The 11,472-nt window shown below is 40.6% G+C and overlaps 1 long non-coding RNA gene across 1 annotated transcript in view; it reads left to right on the top strand.

The window, feature by feature from the left end:
• The window catches only part of LOC119475292, a 46,510-nt gene continuing 35,038 nt past the window's right edge, over positions 1-11,472 (top strand). The window contains exon 1 of the long non-coding RNA XR_005203754.1: positions 1-230. This is a non-coding gene — a long non-coding RNA (uncharacterized LOC119475292). The remainder of the gene's footprint in view (positions 231-11,472) is intronic.

The raw sequence follows: 11,472 nt of genomic DNA on the forward strand, positions 1-11,472 counted from the left end.
CACACTACTCCGGCATTTTTGAGCCCCTAAAACGGATATATTTGAAAACAGTGCTGACCCTGCTTTAGTTTGAAAACTCAGAGGTTGCGTTTTAGTCTGGACGGCAGTCATGTGACCCTTTTCTGCAAGAAAACAAACGACATCAGCCTCAACTACCACGGATTAATTTCAACTTTTCACCACTGCTGTTCTTCCTCCGTAGTATTATCTGCAACTAAACAAGCGACAGAGTGAGTAAATCTACATCATGTTTACACAGGCGCGTGCATACCCAGTGAATGTGAATGGTCATGAGTTTTCAGGCCTGGTAGTATGGACGGAGAATATTTTGGAAACGGCACTGGATGGAGATTGTATTGTGGATGTAGCTTCACTCAGATTCACCCTCAGGATGCAGGGGAAAATCCTCCTGAGATGGGAGTTGGGTTCCTCGGTGGACATTACCAGTTCATCCTCACTACTTATTTAGGTTTAGCAGGTCTGTGTGGAAGCTTTCCCACCTCACCTCTCGGTGGTTATCAGGTGAGAGCTCTGCTCCTAACTTTACCTATAATGATCAAGACAAACAGCTGCAGATCTGATGACCACAAAGTTATTGACCTTTGGCCTAAGGTCCTGATATTATGCTGGACCATGGTTTCAGGAACAAAGCATGATGAGCAGAAGTCCAATAAGAAAACACCAATCAGGTTCAGATCAGGTAGGCCGTTCCTTGGAAACTAAAAGGTATGTAGCCACAGTTAATTCATTGCGCCTGTGTTTTTCCTGCTATGAGGTGTCAAAATGCTGAGCGAACTGAATGCATGAATGATCATCTCTTTCTCTGCCTGACATACAATGGGCCTGAGTTTAGCAATTTTCCACAGCTAAAAACAAACACAACTTCACTTGCTGTTTTGTTACATTTAAGAAGTTTGATTGCTATTTCTAAACAAGTGAGTTAGAATATGTCATATTTTACGTAATCATAATAATTATATTGAGAGTAAATCAACCCCAAAATATGTAAGCAGCTGCGTATATCGGACAAGCTGATGAACCTAACCTGATTTTAAATTAAGGGTATATGATTCCTTTCATCGCTGCATTCCACAGTTCAGACTGGTCTGGACTGATTGGTCCCAAAAGGAATTAAAAGATCAAAACAAGCTGACATACTGTACTGACTGGCCCAAATGGAAACATGTCATCCATTAGGGGATGAACCTTAAAGATGCTTTATGTACCCTTAACATGTAGGTTGGCTATATAGCATACTGTATCTAGTAACATTTTGGCAACACCTCCTCTTACAGTGTAAGTGAAATGCAAGCTGCAGTAGGTTTATGTACATTCTTTTACTTCATTTGTTTATGTTCACCTTTCTCTCCTCAGCGTATGACATCACCTTTGTTGCTAAGAGATTTTTCACCAAAGGTTTATCCAACCTTATGTTTTAGCTTTGTTAACAATGTGATAATTACAATGTCAGTCGCTCTAACACTTTGGTTCAGAGTCAAATGACTCAACTGTTATCTAACATTCATTCTACCATGCACTTTGTACAGGCACAGACCAACACAAATAAACAAAGAATAACAAGCATATCCAAAATGAAGGAAAGGAACTAAGAGGAAAGTATTTCAGCCTCTGCGGTCTATACCCCTATGAGGTCCTGGAAAGAAACAAAATGATGTTCCCAATAATTAGAAAGCGGTTTCCTAATATAAAAAGGAAAGCAGTAGTTTCTGTTGAAAAAATAAATAAATTGATGGACAACTATGTGGTCAGCTGAGCTAGTACCTGCGTACTGCTATTTAACAGCAGCAGTACGAACTTTTGCATTGAGCTGTTTGGCAGTCCAGACTACTGGACTTGGGCTGATCACTGGTGTCCTCCTCCAGACTGAAGGGGGCGCTGCCAAACCAGAGTGAGTGTGATTTAGGGTCAGATTAGAGCCCCAGAAGCTGGAGCTGCACAAATTGGTGTCATTTGGATAGGTGCATAGTTATAACTTTTCAAAATGAATGTGTCTTTATCTAAACAGACATTTTTAACTATTCAAAACATATAATGGCCAATCTCTTTTTTACTAGGTTTCTAAATGGAAGATGGTTCATATGAGTAACAGCACTGAGTTTAAAGCACAGCTTTAGAAAATACATGAAATTAAGCCACATGACATCAATGCTAATAGCATGAAAACACTTAACACCTTCAAGTGGTTTACCAAAACTAACAAACAACATATTGACATCTACTACCTACTTCCAATATGATCAACAATGCAGAAAATACAGTGGGTGAACTACTTTTGGTCTCCCAATGGCCTTCAGCAGACTCAAATGATGCTACTTCCTGTTGATCATGTGACTTGTGTAATGTCCCAAAGTTTTAGAGGAAGGAATGTTTCAAGGTAACAAGGTGAAGTGTAGTTTTAGAGAGCGGGCAATCCTGTTTGTTCTGTGTTCTAGATTTTTTTATTAAGGTTTTACATGACATATCTTCAAATTGCAACTAGGACAAAGTGCAGGACACTTTGCTTGATACCATAATGTATTATACAGATACTTTGCATGCATATTTATGCATGTAATGTCCTGGGGACGGACAAGGCACCGATTCGGTGCAATGGCCCATATCGGCTCCCGCTCTGTAAGAGCGACTCAGCATATTTACTGTTATCAGCCTCATCATAAGGACCTGGGTCAGTGTAGTCGTATTTAATGTTGCTGCTCTGTAATGCATACATTGTTGAAAACTGAAAAACACAGCTGCAAGCATATCCCTAAACATCTATAGATTCATTTAGTCCACAGATAAAGACATTACAGGATTAATATGCTTGAAAATGTTCTTCTTATTACAGAGTGCCCTTGAGAACCATTAACAGTCATCCTCTGAGGGCTATAAACATATGCACTAAATCTCACGGCAGTGTTGGATGGACATTGCCATCTATTGGCCCCCACTGCTCACAGGTTAAGTCAAGTCAAAGAGGAATACCCTAACTCTATCAGGGAGGTCGGGTGCACAGTAGATGGTGGAACAAACTGGTGAACTGGACGGACAGCGACAGTGAAATGAAGGCATATGACTGGATGGTTGGCCAGCATCAGCGTAAACAGAAGTAGGTGCATAACCTCAATCCACCACCAAGTAGAAACACAACGTCAGGCCGGCGTCTTACAGAGAAGAGAGATAAACAGCAGCAAACACACACACACACACACGAGACTCACAGAGTCAGACACAGTGAGCCAAATTACACAGTGGTACAGATAGCAGGGCGACTGAGTGTGGCGATGCAGCAACCAGAGATGTAGGAGGTAGTCCGAGGTTCCCACTGGCCTGTTTCTGTATCACAGCTGTCTAGGCTGGAGTAGGAGTAGAGACTGCCGCTGGTGAGCTAGACGGCGCTAGTGTCGGTCATATGACAATGAGAATAGATAGGCCATGAGTTTCAATTTGAAGGTTTCCACAGTCAGTGCTTCCTTTATCGCAAGAGGGTGTGGGGGGAGGGGGGGTTTGATTCCAGAGAAGGAAAACACTCTGCTGCCTGCAGATTTTTTGATTCCCTGCAAAGTAAGGTACCCACCGTCCTGTGATCTGAGGCCAGGAGGGATTACGTGATGGATGATGAGAGTGGATAAACATTGTGGTGTGAGCCCATGATGATTTAACAAGCACACTTTAAAGGGAGGTGTGTGTTGGATTTGAAGCCATAAAAGGGAACATTCTTATTTGTGGGAATATTCTGACAGCAGCATTTCATGTGAAGTACTGGCACTAACAAAGGCCACGCCACTTGTGTATGCAAATCTGGTCATTACCGGGTGAGGTAAGGACAGTTAAGGTTGGGGGTGGTGAATGAGAGTCGGTGAAAGTGGGATCAGAGGGGGGAGGAAATGGGGGTCAAGCACGAGAGGATGAACACGGGTTCCGGTGGGGATACACGATGAGTATAGGCCAAGAGGTGTTGTAGAGAGAATCCTAAAGCTTTAGATTCAGGTTGGGGGGCAACTTCTCTATGAGGCTTCATCGGTTCATCATCCCCCCTGTGGTTCCTGTAATGAAAGAGAAGGAGGTGAGGAAGCAGAAAGAGGTTTGTGTCTCACAGAAGTGAGACAATCAGGAGAGTAAAAGGCTTCAAAGAGACACAGTTCACAGAAGTTAAATATCAGCCGAAATGAAAACATCCGATTCCACCGCTACACTTTCCGTACAGTCAACCAGTGGAAATACGCACAACACCTTTCTGCGTTAGCGGACCACATTGCGTTTAAAGGGAGTATATAGTAAAATCCTGTCATCAGGATTCAAGCACTCTGCTGCCACCTAGTGTCTACAGTCAGAAGTGCACCGCCCCGCAATCCCGTCAAATAAAAGTCATCATTTATGTTACAAAGATATATAGCACAGCAGCTCATGCAGTTTATTATTAAGTAACAAAATATAGAGTAATGTGCAGTCACAAGAGTGATTTAAATCAAATCCTTCGTATTTAATTGGACCGCTAAAAAGCAGGCGGGTTTAGTATGTAGCGCGATACAGAGTTGCAGCTCCACAAACCTCCCTGGTCGCTAACAGTTGCAGATTGATTGATGGATGTCATGATATTATTGGTTAAAATTGGTTAACGAAATAGCTTACGTGAGCACAAGACATATTTTGTTTTACAGGAAGAAAAGGCGATTCGATTTTAATATAAAAATAATGCATATATTGTTAAATAGGTGCACAATATAACTAGGGAATTGTAAAAATACAAACATGCATTGGTTGACATACAATAGTAACGGCAATAAGTAACACAAAATACAATGCAAGTTACTGAACACTGCTGTATTCTTATTTATGCCTTTAAATATTTCTTTTATAAAATAAAAAAAAAGCTTTTTTTCAAGAGAATTGACTGAATTTTCCTCTTAGAGACTCTGGAACTTATGTTTTCTTATCACATTCATTTAATATAGCTATGTATTTATAATCCAATAATGTGTTGCATCCAAACCACTGACAGATGCAGGTCTGTGTTAGCGATGCTTAGTAGTGTTGTCCCTGGAGGGGGCTATAAGAGAATTGAGCAGTCTTCCTTTAACATGTAACCACAATGCGCTGCCAGTCTAAGTGTGCACAGATGGTAATAGCCATAACGGCCTCTGAAGAAAGATGTTTCCATGCCACAATAAGCCATTTCATACTGAAGTAAGCAGGTGCACACAAAGGTGCACACAACACCCTCTTGCAGCTGTCAACATTGTAGATTGTAGCAGTTAAAGTCTGGGGCTGCGTTGCCATTGTGATCAACAAAAGCTGCTCCACTGAGCCGGCTCCATTTGTGACCAGCACTGCTTTTCAGCGGGCGAAAATCTTTTTTTTTTTCAGTTTGCAGCAGGACGTCATGCTGTATGTGTGCTTTTCTGATAAGATATTGCAAGTTGGCCTCACCTATTTTTGAGAAGTTGATGTTGCAGCTGTAGTTTGTGGATGCAAGATGAGACAAAGAAGAATTCTTTTATCTGACAGGGAGCAGCTAATTGTGTACATGCATGTAAATGGAACAGTACAGCAGAACTGTGACACTGCCTTTGACACTGCTGTGAAACAGACGGCTGACAGGCAGGAGGAGAGATGTGAGAGATACAGTGAAAACGGTGTTGCACGAAAACATCAACCGAACATTAAAACAATATTTCAGGGAGTTAATACAGTTCACTGATGGTAATTGCATTTTTCATTTTGTCAAGGTTCAAAATATTGGCAGGACAAAGTAAGTAATTGATCCAACTGAAGGGTAGAAGGAGGAGAGAGAGGAGAGGAAATGGGCTGTCTCGTGAGGCCGTGTCGTATACATTTATAACCCTATAAAAATGGGACTTTTTCTCATTTGCTGAATATGATTTATGTTCTCATTAGATCTCAGTGCTCCAGAAAATATGCTTCCTAGTTTCTATCATTTCACTGACTGAATGTATGACTCAGAAAAACAAGTGTTTTGGAGAAGTCAACAAGTGTCGGGAAATAAAGAGCGTTTTGGTTTCAACAGCCTACAGTTGAAGAAAGGCACTAGTCAGTACTCCTGCTATAAATAAATAACAGCATGTTTTATTTTTGAGGATTTAATAGAGGATTTGCTGGCAAAACATATTTCATTATTCTTGTAGTCACCGTTATGTCACCCATTGGTTTGTGGACTACGGTTTTTAAGCCTCGAGTTCGGCATTTTGGCCGTCGACATCTTGCTTTTTTGCAACCAGGAGTGACATAAAAGGGTGGAGCTGTACAATTGCATGCTGAATAAGACATTTTTAGGAGACCAAAATGTTACGATGAACTGAAAACACACTGTGAAAGGGTAAAAGTTGTAAAACACGGACAACTCCCAGATCGGACAACGCCGTGGTAGCAATCTGTCAATCACAAGGTAGCCACGCCCTAAAGCATAATCTGCTTTATGGTTTATTTGACTCTAAATGGGACCATAATTTACTAAATGAACATCATGCTGTATTGAAGAAGACTTGAAACTAGCGATTGAGACCATAAACTCATGTTTACAATGTTTACTGAGGTAATAAATCAAGTGAGAAGTAGGGTCATTTTCTCATAGACTTCTATACAATCAGACTTCTTTTTGCAACCAGAGGAGTCGCCCCCTGCTGGCTGTTAGAAAGAATGCATGTTTAAAGCACTTCAGCATTGACTTCACTTTTCTGGAACAGAGGTAGCCCACTGGTTTCATACATATTCTTCTAAATGATATATGAGTTTTTGCTGAATCAATCAGGCTGTGTGGACATCACAGACTGTCTTTGGAAGAAAGAGTATTGGCACAACGACACAGCCCAGACAGTATAATAAGGACAAAGCAAATCACAACAAAGAAAAGATTCAAGAATTTACAACACTTTTAATGAGAAACAAATCTTGTCGTTTTTTTTTCAAGTAAAAATAACAAACTACACAGCCTGTCTTTTTCCAGAGCCTTCTGATGCCGTCTTCTCCGATAGCTGTGGATTATGCAGTTCATTGACATTCTCTCCAGTTGATTGTGATTTCCTATTCAAGCCTTTGATGCAGGCCAGATTTAAACATTCTGTTTGTGAACCGTCCATACCTTTGGTCTGTCGAGAGCTTGGCAGGATCGGAGGCTGACAAGCCAAGCAATAGTCACCTCCCCCCTGAAAAGAGCCAGGGGTAGTGTGAGGTTCACTGTGTTCAAAGCACCACTCTCCTCCTTCATCATTATTGTGGGATGATGCCAGTGTGCTTACTGATATAAATGAAAACATATCTCCAGCAGTAATGAAGTCTTTATAAGACTGTATTCTTTGAAGTGTCTTTATGCCGCATCATTTAGGGCTTTTTCCCCTTATGTGTCTACATTGCCTTTTCTTCCAGATATATAAATGTCCTGATGTTAAGGTTTAATGAACTTAGGTTGAGCTCATATATTTGGGGATATTATTATGAATAAAAGCAAATATACACAAGTCCCGCATTCGCCACATGATAAATATTCATGCCAGTCAACCAAATGTGAGTTGAATCCCTCAGGCTCAGTGAGTTTTTTTTGTGCAATTTTATCCTTTGGCTTTGTTTCATCCACGGTGGTGTGTGTGTGTATATATGTGTGTGTTTTTCATGGATATTTCGCAGTATTTCAAGTAATTGCATGCATGTCCTCTTGGGAGCAGGGTAGAAAGGGCAATATTCACCCCAAATTGCCAGAGAGGTTTAGCGGTACACCCCTTTGAAAAAAAAAAAATGCTTTTAAAATAATTTCAAATAATTAATGTCTACTTTTGAGAGAAGGATTTTTTGTTTTAAAACCACCGCTGATTGACAGTGGACATGATAAGAATTTTAAAAATATTTATTTTATAGATTTTTTGGGGTAGAAAAGAGGGAAAATTATACCAAATCCAAATGTGTATATCACACAGAAATAGACTGTTTTTTCATAACCTCCCCACTTCATATAATTCATCCAATCACTGCATGGATTTGGGCTCTAATTTGCACCTCTTCCCATTCATTAATTTTTTCACCAATTACCCAGGAAGGTGTTGTGTTGGGAGCAACAGCGCAGTCACCAGGAAAAAGTGTTGGCATCATACATTTCCGCAAACCACAGACACGTTGAATGTCAATGTTTTTTGCATTTGGTCAGAGTAAGTGACGTAGTATATAAATTAAGTTATTGAAAGTTATGTGGTATAATAACATGTATAACAAGCGAGAAAGTCCACTAAGGGCTGGTGGGAGTGGTGGTGGTGGATGTGTCAAACAAACACAGGACTTTCACCCAGTAGTCTGCTGTTCGTGTCACTCAAAATCATTGTTGAGTTTACACTTGTTACCTAATGTTATCATGCTTGTTACGCAACGTTACGTAAGAAAGTCTGTTACACTAGTTACATTGTTATGATAGTTACGTTGTTACGGTTGTTATGCTGTGTTCACATTACGAGTGTCAAAAGCAACAAAACAGCGTGACCTACGATGCCGGCGAGTCGTCATTGAAGTGTTGCTCAAGCGCTAGTTGACGTCATTAAATAGCACTGGGAGCTGGCTAACGGCATTTCACAGTGTGAAACAAAAAACATATGATTGGTTGACACTTCACCTGGAGCGCTGAAAAAAGTTGAGACTGTATCTGTAGCGTGTCACGCCATCAGTGTCGGCCGTCAGTTTGTAGATTCATGTCATTGGCTTTCCTTTGCAAATGACTTGTAGCCTGTTGCGGTGTCGCTCGTAGTGTGAACGCAGCTTTCGATTGTTAAATTGTTACGGCTTTACTTTAAAAACAAACTATGATCTTTTTTCTAACGTTAACCAAGTAGTTTTGTTGTCTAAACCTAACCAGTCGTTTCAGTGGCATTGTGTGTTTCTGCAAGCGTGATACGAGGCTGATATGAAACATATTAATGAAAGGTATTTTTGGTTCAGAAACATCCGTATTCAATGTATCCTGGGGTTTGCAGAAATGTACAATGCCAACATTTGTTACCGGCGACTATGCCGTTGGGTGCAGGTGGGTTTTTGTCACCAGCCGAGGTGAAAAGGCAAGGATGAGTCTATTTCAGGTCTTATTTATTGACCATTTTAGTTGTATTTTCATCCCCTTTTATAATAGCTAGAGACAGGTTGTTTTATTGCTTTATAGATTTTAATAAAACATGATTGCCCTCAACCCTTCCTGTCTGCATGGGTTTTAGGGGCAGAAACAATTGATTGCTGGTATTATAAAAGAACATTTTTACACACACCTTAAGTGTGAAATGTAGAAAAGAGGAGTTCTGGGAGAAAAAAGCAAAACTAGAGCACCTGTGAATTTTTCAAATCAGTGTGTTTGAGCTGTCACAGACACAGTTGGTGCCTGTTGTCACGGCAAACATCTGCACTGTCATTTTGGGAACTTGCTCCATGCTGATCGCAATCTGTGTGTTAGGAAGTTGATGGCATTTACTAATTATCACAATCCAATTTCGGCTCCTTGTGTTTTAGTAACATGAAATATTGTGCTATTATAAATCATGCCACACCCCTAATTAAAACCTGGGTCATTGACTTTGAGGGAGAGTCATTGTGCTTTGGCTCATTGCCCCTTCTGCCTTTCAAACACACAATGAACAACAGCCTGGCAGGTATAATAAAAATAATATCTCAAGATTGTTTTGTTATCTTTGTTGTTTTATGATGATGACAACCTGTTATTTCCAGGAAACAAAAGGTGGGTTTCTCAGTGATGACATGACACATTCAAATTGGGTTAACGTAAGAATACAATATAATGTCAGCATAGGGTTAGCGTAGCTGATTTGAGCTGATGAAGTTAAACCAAGAACACCATATCAGCTCAGGCTGTAGTTCAATCAATTGTTAATATAGACAGAATTGCATTTCGTCTTTCTGTTGCACTGATGCCTTTAGTAGCATCACGGTGGCTTCATGATTATAAACTACTCTATGTGAGAGGTGCAATTTAAAGATGCTAAATGCGAGATTGGGAGCATTTCTATGGCCGCCGCATGGCTCTCAACATGGCGATGGCTGAGCCAGCAGCTTGCGGCTAACAGTGTCAAAGGTTGAGTGCTACGCTTCCACAGCGACAGCGGTGGTCGGGACGGCATTACCAGCTGTAACCGCCGTATGAGAGCTGTGCAGAGCGGTTGTAGCCTGTGGGGGAACGCTCACATGCATTAAAAGGCACACGCGGCCAGCCCGACTATGTCAACAGAGCACAGAGAAGCTCCGGTTACAACCCACAGAGGGAAAGTGACTTCAGTCTCTGCTCAGGTAGACATGCCTCCTCTATATCCGTACATAGCAAAGCTAGCCTAGCATTGCAAATAGTTGTTTGCTGCTATATTAATGCTCTGGATATCAAATAGAGAACCTTCAATGTCCTAACAGGATACTTCTCACCACCTATTTAGCACCGTCCTTCCTGGTCTTAAGGCCAGGAGTCTCATCATGGAGCCCTCATACCTGTTGGACATGCTGCACCTCCCTCTCTCCATCCTCCTCCTCCTCCTTCTCCTCGTCCTCCTCCTCCTCCTCACTGTCAGCATGTTCCATTCTGTGTAGGAGGGCTCACTACTTATCTTTTGTTTTGAGGTGGTTGGAGTGAAAACTGAGATAGTGGTCTATGTGAGTGCACAAAAGAAACTAGTAAGAGGACATTCCCCAGGGTGTTCACAGATAACAGAAATATGAAGAGTTCATTTGTCAATCAAGCTAGTGTTGGGTTGTTCTGATAAAATATCTCAAATTTTTAATTTTCCTAAATTATTATTATTATTATTATAATAACAAAACCCATCCTCATACACCGGTTTGTATGATATCTTACGAAAACGTATTCCTCATTTTTCGTGCGTTTTTCTACGAATGTCCAGCAACACGTGATACACGTGTCAATTTATTCTCCAGTTTCCTTCAAAACAAAATACACAGAAAACAACTCGGTTTAGTTTAGGCAATAAAAGTATTTAGCTAGGTTTAGGAAAAGATCGTGGGTTGGGTTTAAATAACATCAGAAGTGGTGTAACTTAAGTACAGGAGATACGTGACTAAATTAGAAAAACGATTAGGGTTTCTCCTGGTGAAAGTATGTTGTTTTTTGACCGAACTGTCCACCCCGATCCCCTACCTACGTGGCGTTTGTTGCTCCTTATACTTCCGGGTTCACAATTACAAGGATTACAAAGAAATTGTATTTATTTATTCATTTATTTGACAGGGACAATACATGTAGGCATTGTTACACTTGATTAAAGTGCAACCAATGCAATGTATATAGGACTGCAGACCTAGTCTCTGTTTAGGCATTTAAGAAAAAATAAAATAATAGCACATCATACATAAAATCACATAATACTACATCGTACATTACTATCAATTTACGTATGTATGTTCCCATTCAGAAATCAGTGATCACAGGTTTGGTTTAGTTTCAGCCAGTGTTTCTTGGTCACGGCTACA

The sequence above is a fragment of the Sebastes umbrosus genome, chromosome 17, assembly GCF_015220745.1.
Source record: "Sebastes umbrosus isolate fSebUmb1 chromosome 17, fSebUmb1.pri, whole genome shotgun sequence".
Taxonomy (NCBI): Eukaryota; Metazoa; Chordata; class Actinopteri; order Perciformes; family Sebastidae; genus Sebastes; species Sebastes umbrosus.